This window comes from Ctenopharyngodon idella, chromosome 9 (assembly GCF_019924925.1).
Source record: "Ctenopharyngodon idella isolate HZGC_01 chromosome 9, HZGC01, whole genome shotgun sequence".
NCBI lineage: Eukaryota > Metazoa > Chordata > Actinopteri > Cypriniformes > Xenocyprididae > Ctenopharyngodon > Ctenopharyngodon idella.
This window is the reverse complement of record NC_067228.1, coordinates 36071664-36085114: the sequence shown is the minus strand read 5'-3', so window position 1 is coordinate 36085114 and position 13451 is coordinate 36071664. Positions and strand designations below refer to the sequence as shown.

Sequence of the window (13451 nt, the reverse complement as noted above, 5' to 3'; positions counted from 1 at the left end):
AATAAATACTGATACAAAAGACATAAGAAATTGCATTAATTTATTTTTTTAATAATTTCAATGATTTTAATTGAAATGCACAACACAAACCGATGCACACAGAGGTGCGCTGTTTAGTATGGGTTCATGTTGAAGAGCCTCTAATAAAGTAATTTATTCATATAATATTCTCTCTCTTAAAATTTAAGCGAGCATATGTCATATGTGTCTAAAGAATTAAAGTCCTTTAGCTTATTGATGCATTTCAGTCAGTCAGTTAGGCAGCAGAGCGCAGGTTCAGCCTCCAGAATAAAATGAAAACTGCCACGATAAGTTGTCTGTCTGAGACAAAGACGCAAAGTCATTTTTAGATTACACACAGGTGAGCACCCAGTTTAAGTCCATGTTATAATAATACAATTATAATAATAACTTACATAATTATGTTTCTACTCCTATTTGTAATTTTTTTAATAAAAATAATAGTGGCTGTCTTAAAAACTTGATGGAATTAATCAAACATGCATTAAATATTGAAGAATGATATAAAATATCATGAATATGTAATATGGTGCATATATTTGTCACATACAATATTTAGCAAAATGCTCCCCTCTAGAGTTATTTTTCTAGCTGGCTATTGAGTTAAATGTAACATTACGTGACATTGCCAATTAAATGTTCTGTTCATTCACCAACTGAAAACAGCATAGACCGAAAGATCGATTCTTGAGATTTAAGAATCGATATTGGTTCATAAAAATGAGAATAGATTAAAATAAATATTTTTGCCCAGCTCTAACATCGTCCAAATTCGTTTTTTCAGGCACAAAGGTTGTGTTTTAGTAGCCTCTGCTGTCACTGCGGGGAAAAACAAACAAACATTCATCTGTTTTGTATGGTGTTGAACATGAAAAGTGACTCTGTTCATCTGTTCTCTTCATAAATATATAAATGCATAATCTAGCCTACATGCTCGTAGTGTAAATTCATAATTAAAAATGAAAATGTGAATGAAAACAAAAGCTATTAATGTCCGGCTATGGCAAAGCATGGTGTAAACAGGAACACGATGAAAAACAAAACCAAACTCAGCGTATGTGTTAACGAGAGCCGACAACTGAACAGAGAACGAAGAGGAATTTAAATACACAGTGATGATGAACATATTAATGAACAGCATCATCATTTGGCTTGGGAGCCTAATGGTAAAAAAAGAGAATGACAGGGAAAATCATGGAAATACAGACACTTAGTATCTTACAAGATATTTCTGAGCACTGCATAATTCAGCAGGCCAATAAGATTTTTAGTGGACTCTTTACATGTGTTGAATCCTGAGTATGCACAGATGAACTCTGGCAGGAAATACAGGGTTTCATTATGTAGGCATAATCAATATAAATATTCATTTGTTCCACTGTCAGTTAAATTGTTATTAATGAGCAACTCCAGCAGGGTGTTGTGATAATTGCAGGTACTATTAATGGTTCGTAGGTCATGCAAATAAAGGTGTTGTGTGTTTTTTCTTTGAAGTAATTTATGAATTAAAATGGTACTGTTTTTGATGGGTTTTTATAGGATTTTTTGTTTTTTTAAAGGGGAGAAAGAGTTGGTGTGATGGTTTGTATGAAGTATGATTTTTGTTTTTGGGTTGATGTTGCAGTTCTCTCATCCAAAACAAATTTCTTTTAAAGAAGACAATAATTATTTTGACCGTGAGAAGCTACAAAGCCTTTGTTTACAGCAAACGCCTGACCCTGAGACTGTGGCCTCACCCAATGAATGCTGATGTGAGAGGTGAAGCACGAGGTGTATAAGCAGGGCTGCACAATTAATCGAAATTGAATCGAAATCGCGATTTGGCTTAGAGCGATTATGATATTGATTTTTAATATATAAATATGTATACAGTGTGTTGGTGAAGAGTGACTTTGTGATCAGTACCAAATGAAGGTCCATCTGAAAGCACTGCATTTGAAAAAGCAACACGTCAAACATAGAAACCCAAACATGAGAAGCGTTAATGAACCTCTTGTCCAACAAAAGACAACATATAATAACGTGTTTTACTCACTTCATAACGTCAGTCGAGTGTTTGAAATAGAATTTTGATTAGTATTGCATTTTAAATATACTTTATTATTAAGGAAATACCTGAGAAGGCTTGAAGAACACAAATAAACCATATATTGTCGTAGTCATGTGTTTATTATATTCATGTTTAATCAATCAAAGCATTTCTATCTTCTTTTTATTCAGTCACAGTGATAGTATGATGCCCATAGGCGTTTTCCTTGAACGACATGCGTTATATTGCGGTACTTCTGCGAGACATATTTAGAGTATCTGCTCAAGGGTGCCCAGTATGAAACAGACGTGTTTAGCACCAAATAAAACTCACTCAATCCTATTCTGGGTAAAAATAGGAAAAAATAATACTTCTCTCTAAAGGACTTTGAGGGAAACATTTTTTTTTTCAAAAGTGGGTAAGAGGCACATATTTCATATTAAATACATGGACACCATTTTTGATTTTGCATACCTCGACAAAAATAAAGAAATTATTCACAGATTTTTATCATAATATTATAATAATAAATCCTTAGACCTTTCTAATTAATTATAGTCATAGGCTGCTTGCATGTTAACAGGCAACCCCGCATTTTTCAGTTTTCTGTAAAATAAAAATATTGTTGAATTATTACAGTTATATTTATCCTTAAATACTCTATTTTTTTTAAATAATGGAGGTTATTACAATAGTAATATCTCTTACGTGGTTTAATATTTTTATTTATCAATAGTGATAATAATAGTTTTATTAATATATTTGCACAAAATTTGGGGCCAAATTGTACAGCCCTACAAACAAGCCTGGTATTTTTTTTATAAATCGCATATTGCAATTTTAACCAGAAAAATCGCAATCAGATTTTTCTCCAAATCATGCAGCGATGCAGCCCTAAAATTTAACCCCACCAGACCAGAGTCGCAGCTAAGTGCAGCAGGAGTCAGATTTCACTTATCATGTGAGTAAGGGGAGATGACTGACAGGACGATGGCGGAGGATTTGCTGCGCAACAGATCCCGAGCGTCACTGACAAATATCTAATCTTGTAAAATGTGTGGTCAGTACCGCCTCTCCCTTTACGCAAAGTATGCGTGACCACATTCAAAAGCAATTTCAGTGCCCCGCGTACTGATAGTGGCTCTCTGATGCCCACAAATTATATACAATGGCTGACTATATAGGCAAAAAACAGTATGTGTCAAAAGAAGTATGTCTGAATTCACAGTCATACTCAGTGGCCATTTTAAAAGACAAAACTGACAACATGTTTACCAGTGCATTCTCTAACTAAAGCTGAATGAAATAATGCATAATATTCATTTCTTTCAGTCTATGTCGTTTTATTTAAAATCTTTCATTTACATTATGGCATTTCACAGAAAGACATAAGTTTAACTAATATATCAATATATGAAATTGTGCAAGCCTCCAAACAATCAAAATTAGAGGCTGTCTACAACTATCACTCAATCTTTTAACTGTTACATGGAATATTATGAAACTCTAGCAAAGGAGGTGGTCATGTGTGGCCACAGCAGTTCATATGTACAACAAAAGAAAGTAAATAGCTTCAAGGCAAAGTATAAAGAGGTGAAAAATGCAAATAAAAGAAATTGTCATGAATGTGGACAGTCAGATTTGGTCGACAGTCAAGTAGTAGTGTGTTCATAATCTTAATTTTACACAGAAACTTATTTTCAGCCATTTAAAACAAAAACAAACACTAATAGGGTCTCATATCCGCATTACTTATTAGGTGTATCTGTAAGTGTGATGATGGCAAAAGCCTTTTTTTTATCATCACACTGATCATCACAATTAAACTGTCTTCTCCCAGAGTGAAGGCGCAGGTGATTTTTTAAACTTATCGTTTTCGTAAACATCATGCCACATTCAGAGCACTGCAATTTCTTTCCAGAGTGAGTCTTCAAATGGCGTTTCAGGTCTCTATGATATGTGAAACTCTTTTCACACTGAATACATGTGAAAGGCTTCTCTCCAGTGTGAAGCCTCACGTGAACCTCAAGGTTTCCATTTTGAGCGAAACTCTTCCCACAGTAATTGCAGGTGTAAGGCTTCTCTCCAGTGTGAACTCTCATGTGGACTTCAAGGTTTCCTTTATATGTATAAGTCTTTCCACACTCTTGGCATGTGAAAGGTTTTTCTCCATTGTGAATTCTCATGTGGACGTTGAGATTTTGTTTTTGACTGAAACTTTTTCCACACTCTTGGCATGTGAAAGGCTTTTCTCCAGTGTGACTTCTCATGTGGACTTCAAAGTTTCGTTTATGATCGAAACTCCTTTCACACTGACTGCAGGTGTAATACTTTCTAGATTTGGTCTTCTGGGCTCCTTTTTGTGAGCAAGTAATTTCAGTCGGTGTGGATTTTTCTCCAATCGTGAAATCATGTTTCTCATCTTTCACTTCCACGTTATTCAGTTCTTGACTCTCCTCTTTCAGTGGCATCAGGTCTAAAGTGAAAAAAATACAAATACAAGTCAACACCAGTTTAATGGCAAAAGCAAGAGACATCAAAAACAACATAAGCATAAAAACCAACAGCAAGTATAATATATACACTACGCTACTGAGAGAGGTGTTACACAGCTTGACCCAAGAAAACTGGTTTATTAAAGACTGATGCCAAATCAGCAATTCATGTCTAAAATATTAGAAAAATAGTGTCCTCTCAACTGTTTAGTTTTGCACTGAATAGTATTTCAGTAAGAATATAAACCCCACTGTAGCACAGAAACTGTGCTCATTAAAGTTACATCTCTCTTCTAGTGCGTTTAGGTCTTTTGACAACACAACATTCTATTGGATAGCTTAAGAATAATGTTAGCATTTGTGGACAAACACTAGCATGCTTTAAGTCCTATCTATCCTGACATCTACCATTTTCTGTGTGTAAATTAACAGACGTCTCATCTGACATGGAGTATGGAGTGCCACAGGGCTCAGTATTAGGTCCTCTGATTTTCTCCTTATATATGCCTTCTCTGAGGGACATTATTATTTGATTTTATTGTTATATCGATTATACTTTTTTTATATTTCCTCACAACTTGAAAAAAACTGCACAACTCTACAAGTTAATATCACTGATATTAGGGGTGCATAAGCTGATCAATAAAATAAAAACAATAATTTCGAACATAATTGCTGATTAGAAAACATCCACCAGTCACATCATTTTACAGTAAGAATGACTAATATTTATGGACAAAACACATCAAAATACTGAAGGGCACAGAGTTAGCTGCTGCAGGAAAAAAAGAGGACCCAAGCTGCTCAAAACATGAGAATGCGTCATATTAAGTGCTTCAAACAAACTAATACAGATATAAATTATTAAAATGTTCTTGCCTTGTCAGGTTCTTCGGCAGATTCGGGCACTATAAAACAAATTAAATTAAAAAAATTGTGGAAATTGACCAATATTGGCTCAACGGATTACTATATAATTATCCCAAAAACAAAAATTTGCATTGTGGTATTCATAGCTTTATGTCTTCAGTTAGAATAAGTTTCAAGACATTGTGGTGAGTATTGAGCACTACAATTTTTCATAAAAGGCTTTATGACCTGGTATTTTGCTGAATCGTGGGATTACGTTTTCAGTGGTTTCATGTTTGAGTTTTTATATTCCAGTTAAGCCCATATTTACCTGCTTCCTCATTTCATATCTGTGTGAAATACAGTTAGATCGACTAGACTGATTTGTATGGAATGCTTATTCAGATCCGCCATGAGACCTGAACACAAAGTTCTTGGTGTCAGCCTCTTTCAGGGATTTATTGCCTTTTAATAACCCTTGAAATTTAATGCACATCAAGGTTGTTATTTCCTCATGCATCCATTTATATCTTTATAGCTTGTGTCATTAACTTTAAGCAGTCCTGCCTACTGAAAGCTGCACAGATATATTTACAATACTGTGATGTAAACGATGTTGGATGTGACGCATGGGAACTCTGCAAACTTTCACCACATATGTCTTGAATGTAATTCTGTGTTTTCTTAATTTAAAATAAGGTATTTTCACCAAATATCCTGTGTTGGAGTTGATGTGTTAAAAATAATGTGATAAAATGTCAACTCATTGTGGTCTGTATTTTGTGTAATGTATTTACCCTTTTAATATTTTTTTTTTCTTTTGGGACAGTGACAAATAAATATTTGCTACTACAATTTAAAATATTTAATTGGACCAACAATATGGTTTGGTATAGAATCACTGGAAAATGTTGGAGAGGTCAGTGTGTGTTATGTAGAAACTCATAACGTAATAACTGCACAATATATTACATTATCAATGTAATAATGTTCATAATGTAGAAATTTTCTCAAAACAAAATCTTGAGCTGATAATACATTGAAATTTAATACATTATGATGATCTCACCAAAAACAGTCATATAATAATAACTTGCAAATCAAACTTTTTATGCTAAGGCATAAAAGATGTATTGCTTTACAGCACATTTTGTAAAATCTAAAACTAATATTAATTTTCTGCTCATCTCTTGTTTTGTTTTTTTCCTGTTCTTATTGTTCCTCTTTCCTTCAATGATTCTGCTTGTTAACAGCAGGTGTTCATCACTAATGCTCAATCAACAATTTATTTATTACGGGTGTTTTTAATCATTCCATTTAGAAACAAAGAGCGTCTCCCAAAACCCACACTTGCGGTCTTTCCCTTGATGCACACTGAATCCACACCATCTCTAATACCGCTCTAGAGCATCATGAGGGTAAGCATATCCCATAATTCATCATGTTGAGGAACTCACGTGCCCTGAAATCATGCAATGTCGAAAAAACTTCACAGTGTAAGTTAAATTAATTAGATATTCATATAATTTGGTAGTACAATGTTTCATCTCATGCAGAGATGAAAGTTTATTTTGTAAAACATTTACAACTACTTTTTAATCACTTAATTACAAGCACAATTAATAACTGTGTCATCTGTTACATAGGGACTGAGGAACAGACATTTAGACATTTATTTTCAAGTACAAAGTATTGAATTCAAAATGCAAAATGTTTACTTGCATTTTTTATTGCAAGTGTGCCCTGTTGAGTAATTAAAAGTACTACACACATTTAAACACTTGGGCCAAACACTGAAAATACATTATGTAAGTGATCTAGTGCAAAGACCGCAAGTGTGGGTATTATAAAGTCATGTTTACAAGACACTGGTATGATGCAGCAAGTGATTTTGAGGATGAGAAGAAGAAAAAAAAATCACTTATTGCCAACAAACATTAAGTTGATCACTCACATTTTACGGTTTGATTTATGCAAATGTTTTGTTAGATACTGCTGCATAATTAAGAGAGAGATCAATAATTTAAAGAAACAGATATATTTAATTTTACACAAAAGAAATTGTTTTGTTTAGGCTATTTCCATATTATTTCTCCTAATGTAGGAGGTAGCCAGGAGGTGTGTTCGACTTGATACAGTGCTGTGCAGATGATCAGCATATGTTACAGTATAGACTTATGTTCAACTTTATTTTTGTATACATCGCGTTCTATTAATGCTTAAGTTTCCGTTGCTCTGATCTGTTACATCCAGCCTAAGTTGAACACACCTAGGGTTAGTCTGGTCACGTGATCTCAACATGTCTGTCCACATGAGGTGACCCTCTTATTGTCAAATAAAACCACTTTAATTAGGACACTCATATGACATTCTAAAAAATATCATTAATATCTGTAGAGGACGACAATTCAATAAGGATCAAATGACTGAGTTCAGCTTTGAGAATGAAACTGACCTGTTTGTTCTTCAGTATCTTCATGTTTCACACTGAATGCTTCTTCAATCTTTATGTCTTCACTCTCCTCTTTAATAAACGCCATCTTTATAATAGTGTGTCACGAGATCTCAGCTGAACCAGGAGTTTTTCTGTGTGTTTGGACAATTTGTCATGTTTAAGAATAATTAGCACAAAGAACATTAAATACAGAGTAAATCTCTGGGTGTGTCTCAATCAGCTCCCTAGTTCAATAGTCAGTGCACTGGTAAGGGAGTCAGTCAGAGTGAGTTAATGGCCTTAAATGACCTGATTAGCCCAAAAAACACTCAAAAACACAAATTTTACATCTTATTTAGGTATGATATATATTAGATATGCTATTTAAAGATGTTATATTGAACACTTTACTCTTTAATAAAAACACTTGTTATTGGTTTATAAAAGTTGTCTTTACACGTTTATATCCTTATTATAATAACACTGTTTTGACCAGCTGGTTTCGTCAGCGGTGATTCGATCAAAGGAATCGTTTAGCGAAGCAACAGATTCAAATGACTCGGAGTTTCGTAAAGCTCCGTGTCTCCAGCACCACTAGTGCCTGAATTCGTGTTTACGATACACTGATTCACGATTTAGGGAGCGAAATGAGACGCACCTTTTCTGTTACTTACGTGTGGATGCATATCACTCACAGAAATATCGCTCGTTGACGTTAGATAAGGCATTAAAGTGTTACACTCAATAATCATTCATTCGCTTTACATTGCTCGCGCTGTATCACAAACGCAGGAGCGCGGCGCACTCCTATGAAGTCACATCGTCACACCAAAATAAAAGTCCTGCTCGCACGCTACTATGTGTAATATCACAAAAGTGCATAGAAATTTACCTGCATACAAAACATGCAAACAATAATACATATCAGAGAAATACAGCGTTTAATTCTTGGTGAGATACACATTTAAATATGTTGTCCAATGATGTGCTAATAAAATAGATAAAATATACCAATGAATTGAAAGTTATATAGTAGTACCGATTCTTAAACTTTACAACGCAGGTCCTGGGTTGGGCTTTCTTCTGTGCAACCAACCTAACACGTTTAACAGAAATATTTATTTCAGAAGTATTAAGCCTGTTTTATTTAGCTGTGCGCAGTTAAATCTGTGTGGTGAAGCTGCGCTACCAACTAGACCACGCCGAGCAGATGTGAAACACAGATTCATGTTTAGTAAAGTTGTTTAAATACACGGCAATCATATCTTTTCTTTTAGACAATATGCTTGTAACACTGATTGGAAGGTCCAAAGAAGATGAAGGTAACATAATACAAAGTTTATTAGATAAATGCAAATATAGCCAACATGTGAGACAGCGTGTAAACATGACACAAACAATACCAGACAAACACTGAGTGAACAGGAAGAACTTAAATATACAATGGTGATGAACTAAAAGACGTACAGCTGTGATGATTAGTGTTAGTGTCCATGGTAACAGATGAGTGGCGGGAACTTCAAACAAGGGAACATGTGTCAGGAATGACAACAACCTAAGAGTCCATGACAACTAAGATAAACTGGGAGGTCACTGCAAATACTGTCATGCAAATCGGCTGAGTATGGTGAATTTAATTTTTACTGTACTGTACTGTAATGTAGAGTGAGACAGCGAGATGACTGACAGGACGATAGTGGAGGCAAAAGCGTAAGAGAATGTTTGTTAATGAAAAAAATATTTCTTTGTTTAATATGAGTGAGTTTTGTTTTATTGTTGTCGTGTTTTCTTTATAATAGTAATGAACCAGAAAATCTTTCCAATCTTTTATTTGTTTTAACGTGGGTTTTCATGTCACCCCGTCTTATTTGTTTTGTTAATAAAGTTTGTGTTTAAGTTTTTTTTTATTGTACTATTTTATTGTTGTGTTTTCATTAAAAATAATAATGAACCAAAAACTAAGCATTCGTTTGAAAGTAATCCATAAGTCTTTCATTTATGTGTGTTACAACACGGGTAAATCACGTCTTATTCATTTTGTTAATAATGAATAATGTTAATAATAATTTTTGTTCAAAGAATGGGGGAAGATATAAAGATCAAACATTAAAGATCAAAATAAGCGCTACAGATGCTGAACGTCATTGACAATCTTTTCTTGTTAAATGTGCGGGTGTAATGGATAACAATGGTGTTGCCACAAGTTAATTAATCCATGGGAAAATTTCCTCACGGGCACATGCACTGCGCAAAAAAAACTTTTTAGAGACCGTGCAGATCGATTTGCTGAGAATGATGACTGGTTGCTTAGTCGTTTCAGACTACCCAGGCCAGTTCTTTTGCATTTATGCATTATATTGGAGCCAAAACTTAGAAGGGAGTCCAGAAGATCCCACAGCATTCCTGTTTATGTACAGGTGCTATCCATGCTTGGCTTTTTGGCAAAAGGAATTTTCCAGAGGGAGATTGCAGACAAGTCAGGGAAATCTCATCCATCCATGAGTTGCATCATCCCAGGTGTTCTTGATGGCACAGTACGGCTAATGCCTCAGTATATAAAATTCCCCTACAACATGGCAAACCTTCCCAGTGTCTTTGGAGCAAGTGACAGTACACACATTCACATCAAGGCTCCATCAAATGATGCATTTGCTTGCATTTATTTCTTTTAATGTGTTGTTTTTGTCAACACAGCTTCACAAATTTTGTCTTGCTTATCCAGCACTTCTTGACTTAAAACAGTCTTCTGTGCAGAGCTAGCACTACGGGATGGCGCAGGATAAACAGGTCCAGATGCCGCAGGATAAATGGGATCGGTTGCTGCTTCAGTGGTCACATGGGAGGACACAGTTGGCATTTCTTTAAAAAAAACAATAAACGTAAATTACTTTGTGGGTGTCCAATTAAAAGTTTTCAAAAAATGAACTAATGCGTTTTTTACACTCAAGCTTCATGTCGAACCATTTCCTTTGAACTTCTTGGACTGTTCGAATAACAGATGAAACTGCATTAACAGCATCTGTAATCTCCTTTATGAAGACATGTTGAAACTCTCATTTTCACTTCATATTATGACACCCTTATATGGTTTTCAGTTGTAATTCATCCCTATTTATGAATGATTGTAATTCATTAACATACACCATGTTCAAATCTGTGGTTTACAATTCATTTGTGAATCCAGAGGAGAGTTTTCAGGGAGGTCAAATTTACACGCAAACGACTCTGATTTTACTCATATATTAATGAATGTTTCATGAATGAGGCCCATGGTGTTTGGGTCCTTGTGTTTTCTTCAGTAGTCTGACTGAGGCTGGTGCATGAGACAGGTGCTGTCGTCGCTCCATGTGAGGGGACACTAGACCTTTTCCCAGCTGTTCAAGTGAGAGCCTCCTTTGGAAATTCTTTCCTCTTCCCATGCTGGATTTACCTCTTTCCACACTACAAAAGCATTTATGGAAGACATATCAAGATTGGTATGGAAAATAGCCACTGGCCAGTGAGCTGTTTTGTGCTTGTAACCGTGGCTTGCACCATCTGCAATATTACAAACACAATTTAGTACATCTGCTGGCAAAAGAAATGCATGACAGTTTAACTCACTCTAACACTAATCTTGAATAAAAATTTGCAAGTAATGCATACAAAATATGAAATTTGTAAATACCTTGTCAAGGTTGTCAACCCCTGTGGCCTGTGCTCATCAACAACATGTGTCTCAGTGAATGCAAATAGAGAAGAAAAGCTCTGTCTCTTTTTGAAAGAAGGGCAGGTTGGAATTCAGGCTTGTTTCTCCCTTGTTGTTCCACTGATTGTCAATTTTTAGCAGATCCAAGCCAAGAGCATATGACATGAAGTTGTCACAAGTAATTGTGTGTCCCTGGAGATCAGTGGACAAATCAAGGACCACATGCATGCCCTGATTTTTTATCTGGCTAACCAACATGAGTCTTGCAAGTGTACACTTGCATATTCCAAGCATAGCTTAAACTGGGTCCAGATTTTCATTACATATTTAGCCGACTTACAGACATGTACTGCTTGAACACATGGCATCCTCTAAGTGGCATCAGGCACTCATCCACTGTTATGTCCGGTGCCAAGGTTGTTCTTTAGTGGTAGACTCTCAAACCATTTATCCCATACATCACAAATTGCTGCCATTAAGTGTTTCAATGTCTTTTCCACTGTACATTCCAGTCTACAAGTTGTCTTTATGTCCTCAACATGAGAACATGCGTACCTTGTCGTTCCAGTTGTCAGTTTTATGAATCTTGCAGTTGAAGCTCTTCCTGGCCCCTGAGGTGGTGAAGTAGTCCAGGTAATATTTCCACTTTTTGACTGATAGACTTTGTCTGCATTGCCCTCTTCCTCATAGCTCTCCTCTTCAGATTCCTGGTGCTCCTCTTCTGTGTTAGAAGTGTGATTATAGTCCCCTGGCTCAGAGACTTCTGTTTTAGTGTCTGCCATGCCTCCTTCATTGTCACTGGAATCAAATATATAATCCTGGAGACTGTACCTATTTGCCATAGTACTACCACAGAATGAACTGTGTGTACTTTTATACCTTAACTGTGGGGAAAATGTCTTTTTCATAACACAGTTGCAGGTCTTAAATCTATGCGTAACCATAAAAAAGGTCAACTGTTTATTGCCTCTCTTTAATTGCTCGTTCTCTTTCTCTCTCTCTTTCTCTCTCAGTACACACATTTTCCCCCGGTTTCACAGACAAGGCTTAAGCTAGTCCTAGACTAAAATGCATGTTTGAGCTGTTTTAACTGAAAGTACAATACATGCTTAAGTTCAGCAGATTTGCAACCCAAAGGAATCAACGGGAAAGTACGGGACAAAGAGGTATGCATGTACAGAAACAGAAAGCAGAGAATAGTGTGTATAATGGAGACACAAAGTAAAGCACATTACCTTGGATGATCAGTGTGGGTGAATACGGTAATCCATCTCTTTCCATGTTGGCTGCAGTTGCTGCTACTTAAAAAAAAAAAAAAAAAATATTTTGCATTACAGTTCAATCATTAAGAAATTATAAATCAAAATGATATTACTTACATCAGCTTCAATTAGAAGGGATTTGGTTCTCTCTTTAAAATGGGCACAGGACCAGAGAAGTCCCCCCTTGACAGAATAGCATACATTCCAGACATAGGCTCCAGACATTCAATATGCCAAGCAATACCATTTTCTTGCGCTTCTCTTCAAGAGTGTAGGAAGCTCCTCTGGCTGCCAACTGACAAAACCATATTGATCAGCTGGCCTTCTTGAGCTCTGACTTATGGTTCTGCACGATGATCGTAGTCGTTCTTTTCTCCGACGAGCTAATGTGCTGTTTCTGGTTACATGTTCATCACAGGTTTTAACTCGCAAGAGCAAAGAGGCGTACCCACTACCTATTTTTGTTCCATCAGCCAGAACATCAGCAAAGCTGTCTGGGTACTGTTTAACAATGTTCTGCTCTAAAGTCCTTAACAAGAAGGAGCTGGTACTCGTCATGGCCTACGCCTGTGGGAGAGACATAAGCAAAAAAAAAAGAGAGACTATGGTGTCCCATCTGCAAGTTCGAGGACCTCGTTAGGCTCGATTAATACTTGCTGGTGGCATATGTCAA

At 35.8% G+C, this 13451-nt stretch overlaps 1 protein-coding gene and 1 long non-coding RNA gene across 3 annotated transcripts in view; both read right to left on the bottom strand.

Annotated features, from left to right (window-relative positions):
• Positions 1-13451, bottom strand: part of si:ch211-166e11.5 (gastrula zinc finger protein XlCGF8.2DB) — a 75014-nt gene that overhangs the window by 48879 nt on the left and 12684 nt on the right. The window lies entirely within an intron of this gene.
• LOC127519414 (uncharacterized) lies at positions 3373-8666 on the bottom strand. Of its 2 annotated transcripts, none has more exons than XR_007931808.1 (3): positions 8503-8666; positions 7850-7980; positions 3373-4526 (listed from the first exon to the last, which is right to left on the bottom strand). It is a non-coding gene; the product is annotated as an uncharacterized LOC127519414 (long non-coding RNA). The 2 variants fall into 2 exon arrangements; XR_007931809.1 differs by lacking the exon at positions 3373-4526 and adding an exon at positions 5419-5453.